Genomic DNA, 4,821 nt, shown 5'->3' with positions numbered 1-4,821 from the left:
CACAGCGAAGTGTCTAGAACGCATTCGTAGGCATTTTTATTGGCCACGAATGGTAGTGGAAGTGCGAGACTTTATTAGCAAATGCGAAATATGTCAAACCTCAAAATACCCGACACAAAATCTAAAGCCGCCAATGGGTATTCAAACAATTAGTGAGCGAGTATTTCAAAGACTCTACATAGATTTCATAGGTCCGTTTCCACGCTCAAAACTTGGTAATATTGGAATTTTTATCATCCTAGATCATCTTTCAAAATTCACATTTCTTATACCAGTTAAGAAATTTTCGACTTTAATAATCATTGATCACTTGCGCAACACTGTATTTAACTGTTTTGGCACACCAGAGTTCATAATCAGCGACAACGGCACTCAGTTTAAAAGCCGAGAATTCGCTGCATTTTTGTCTTCGTATGGTATCAAACACATGTTCACTGGAGCATATTCCCTCAAAGTAATGCAGCTGAAAGAGTCAATAGATCCATTAATGCGGCGTTAAGATCATTTATTCGTTCAGACCAGCGAGAATGGGATATATATGTTAGCAGTATCAATTGTGCTCTACGCAATAACATACATCAATCGATAGGCGCGTCACCGTACTATGTTGTATTTGGACAACATATGATGACGCATGGTAAAGACTACACAGTACTTAAAAATTTGAATCTCTTAAGTGAAGGAACTGCTCGACTCGATCGTGCTGACAAATTTTCTAAAATCCGTGCTGATATTCACAAATATCTGAAAAAGGCATATGAAAAGAATCAGAGATCGTATAACTTTCGTACTAAACAACGAACCTTTGAAGTTGGCCAGACAGTAATTAAGCGTAACTGGGCACTGAGCAATATGGCACACAATTTCAACGCTAAGCTTGCACCAGTCGGCCTTAAGGCACGAGTAAAACGAAAAATTGGACAGGCCTTATACCTATTAGAAAATTTAGAGGGCAAGGAAATTGGTCAATTTCATGCTAAAGACTTGTGGGAATTCAAAGAGTAACTACCTTCTTTCAGATTTTACGTCTTCGATTGAACTCTCGATTAAAATCTGCTGTTGTGAGGTAGTTGTCTAAATTAAAGTTGCAAATTAAAGTTGCAAAGTTGCAAATAAACATCTGATTGTCACAAATCAAAGCATCAGCTGATGCGCCAAAGCCTTAATTAAGTTGGCAACTCCACTTAGCATAGCTCAACTGTTGAGTCTATCGAACGGGGAGTAAGTATTGCATTGATCCACACAGAGATGCTTTGAGCACTCACTAAGGGCAGCCATCTTCACTTATGCACTTTTTTCACTGAGAACATTAATACATCAGACCAAAATTTGCAAAGAAAAATTGCAAAAATAAATATAAAATAATACTGCAACCGAGAAAGGAATGCCAACACTTTTGGGCATTCGAGATTTTCTTTGTCCCAACTTGGATTGGCCGGCTCTTTTAGAGAATTTAGAATTGCTAAATTTTCTCTTTGCCACTGATTGGTAAGTAGTGTCAATCTGATTAGACCTTGCGGTAAAAATGTTATTTTATGCAGCTTATTGGTCATACCGCTGGCAATTGCACACGCTAGACCCTCCATAGAGTGTAATAGGTGTTGCACATTGCGGTCCTCGCCTTCCCCCCCCACCTGTTGAACAGGTGCCACTAGTGAAGCGCACGCGGATATTCACCCTAACCTGCAAGCCTAAGGGAGAATTGGTGAAGGCAGCGAACCTCGCTGCGAACAGCCAGCTAGAGTGGGAATAAGGCGATAATCTTGCGGCAGCGAATCTTCGCTGCAGATTATCAAACGGTATTCGATAGCGGCTAAGCGAAGGCGATACTAGAGACGTTCAAAGGAGCGTAGATCTTCCGGCGAGAGATCTACGGCTCCACACAAAACCCGCCAGCACCATCTGCATTGGATTGTTTTCGTTCGTAAAATGCACTAAGAGTGCCAACATGGTTTGAATAATTGAAAAATTAAATTGAATTTGTATTAGTACTTGTCAAAATCGACTAACTCATTTTTTCGACTTTTCACACAGCCAACATGGGTACATAGGGATTTGATAGCCTGATAACCATAACCCTTTATCATCTTTAACAGCTAACATCAACAAGCATATATGCTACGACGGATTCATCAGTTATCAGGCCTGCTAACATCGATGGAAAGTGCGTAAGTACGGCATAGCCGTGTCTATATTATAGTTGATTGGGGTTGTGATTGTGAGGTTCTCAATTCCGTGTGTTCCGTGTTGGTTCTCTATCTTTCGTATTATTAAGTCATGAAGACAACCGTTTAAGTAAAACAAACTAACGTAACGATAAATAAAGGCTCAATAAATCAAGCACTATTGTTAACTAGAGATAATTTTTATAAACAAAATGAAGTATGTTTATTAAATTACTGTATATCATGGAGAAGAAAACAATAATGTGTTAAACTTTTAATTCTAATTGGGCACTGAATGTGCGAGCGTTTGAGATAATGCGAGATGAGTACTGTCCCTCTCCCTAGTATTACCTCTCCCTTTAATTTATGATGACTAGTATTACACTCTGTAGACGAGTAGAACCTCGTGGTGTTCGTCACAAATTAGAGGGAAAATTCCAATCCAACTTTTTCTTTTGGCCAAAAGGAACTGATTGTGTATTCCTTCTTGTAATCCATAACAAATTTGGGATAAAGACGAAATTTTTTAAAAGAAAATGAATGAAAATGAAAATGAATGAAAAGAAGATGAAAAGTTATTAGAGTACGATATTTGAATTTATCCGAGAGTCTTAATGAGTGTTTACTGTACTCACTATGGCCCCACGTTGGGCGCCACTTTTCTTAATTAATAATAATTAATTATAACTGTAACGTGCAACGAGAAGAAGCACAAGGCGACAGGGCTATTGGTATTTGCGGGGCACGCTTTAGAGTCCGGCTCTAGCTCGTCGGCTTTGGGAGTGGTGGTCTTGCTTCTACCAATAGCCCTTTCTTCGCTGCTCATTATTATTAATTTAAGATCAGAAAATTGAGCGTGCTGTGACGATGAAGGGATTGCTAGAAAACTAGCCGAGAAAGAGAAAGAAAAATCCAATTGCTGTTAAGTGATGAAGTCCCTCCCAACCTAGATCACTGCCTCAGAGCATGGCTCTGGTGATCCCTTTTAACCCTACGACAGTGGTGGCTTGTTTCGGCTAAATAAGAACAGAATTATTTCATGGTTAATACAATTTAATTAATAATAATAGATAAGTAGTAAAGCATTATAACAAGAAAATAAATTGTATAAAATCTACAAAAATATTATATGAGGGCAGTTGCAATATTATAATAGTTTGTTTTTAAATCTATATATGTGTTTTAATTTCAGTGCTTGTTTTATCTAATGTAAAGATTTGTTTTCTTTTGTAAATTCTATTTAACCATTTTTTTTATAATACTTAATAATTTGATTTTTTTTGTATGCTTTTTAAATTATATTTCGGGGTGGTACATAGCGAATGAAGGTGAAAGTGATAGTATGTGTTTTCGAAATAAACAAACTCACCAACAGAACTCCTGCGGCGGCGATCGATCTCCGGCGAAGTTGTGCTAAAACCGTGCTAAATACAAATAAAAAATAAAATTTTCACCAAAACACTTGTTGTACATTCGCGATATAATTGCATACGTTTTAATTTGTGTTTGTTGTTTTTTTTTAAATTGGCACTGATTTTAAATTCCTATCATTCATTGTTTTAACTTAATATAATTTAATTTATTGAACAACATTTCTTTTAAGGTATACTTGTAAACTTGTTCACGATTATGCTTTTAACCCAACTAATTAATTCATTTTAATTCTTGAAACTAGTAAAAAAATACTTTACTTTTAAATTTTAAATAATTTTAAAATTATACAATTTAGTTGCGCTTTGCTTTTATTCTGTTGCAAATTTTAAACTGTACCATTCACTTTTGTTTTTTTTAATTTGTGTTTGTTTTTGTTGTTTTTATTTGAATTTTTAAATATTCTTGTGAACAAGTGAACTTTTTAATTTTTAAATAATTTTAAACTTTTAACTTCTTTGTCTTCGTGTGCAATTTTTTTCAAAATTCCAATAACATTTTTCTTTTTTTTTTTATAATTTGTGCTGATCGGCGCTACACTGTTAAATTTTAATCTTTTACACTTTTTTCTATTTAATCTCAAACAGTGTAGCACATCATTTTCTTTCAAACTTTTCGAATTATTTTTCTTTTTAATTTTCCTTTTAATTTGTTTCAGTTTCACTTTTATCACACACAATGTTTTATGTACGCGAACTAGTCGCTGATGAGAAGATGAATAAAGATGAGAAGAGCTGAAGATGCTAAAGATGCTGGTGATGAGATGTGGTTACAGGTGCAAATCCTGGACAAGAAGACGAGGCGCAGGGGTGCTGCGCTGGCGGCTCGAGCAGATGCTTGGCGCTTCGCCGGCGCAGTAAGTCACTCTGCCCGGCCGAAAGGTGCCTGAGAAAGATGCGCTCGCTAGTGCTTTGCTGAACGCTAGCGCGGTAGCCAAGATGGCGCTCGAAGGCGCTCCGCTGGCCGCTGACGCGGTAACCAAGAAGACGCGCCTGGCGCTCCGCTGGCCGCTGACGCGGTAACCAAGAAGACGCACCTGGCGCTCCGCTGGCCGCTGACGCGGTAACCAAGAAGATGCGCCTGGCGCTCCGCTGGCCGCAAGTGCGGCAACCAAGATGGCGCTCAGTGGCGCTCCGCTGGCCGCTGACGCGGTAGCCAAGAAGACGCGCACTGGCGCTCCGCTGGCCGCTAGTGCGGCGGCAAAGATGGCGCTTAGTAGCGCTCC

At 38.4% G+C, this 4,821-nt stretch overlaps 1 long non-coding RNA gene across 1 annotated transcript; it reads left to right on the top strand.

Moving 5' to 3' along the window:
* Positions 1-1,330: 1,330 nt before the first annotated feature.
* LOC132798035 (uncharacterized) lies at positions 1,331-1,888 on the top strand. The gene is made up of 2 exons (XR_009633864.1): positions 1,331-1,488; positions 1,542-1,888. It is a non-coding gene; the product is annotated as an uncharacterized LOC132798035 (long non-coding RNA).
* The last annotated feature ends 2,933 nt before the right edge of the window (positions 1,889-4,821 follow it).

This window comes from Drosophila nasuta, unplaced genomic scaffold (genome assembly GCF_023558535.2).
Source record: "Drosophila nasuta strain 15112-1781.00 unplaced genomic scaffold, ASM2355853v1 ctg68_pilon, whole genome shotgun sequence".
Lineage (NCBI taxonomy): Eukaryota > Metazoa > Arthropoda > Insecta > Diptera > Drosophilidae > Drosophila > Drosophila nasuta.
The sequence above is the reverse complement of the archived record's forward strand: the minus strand, read 5'-3'. Positions and strand labels throughout refer to the sequence as shown.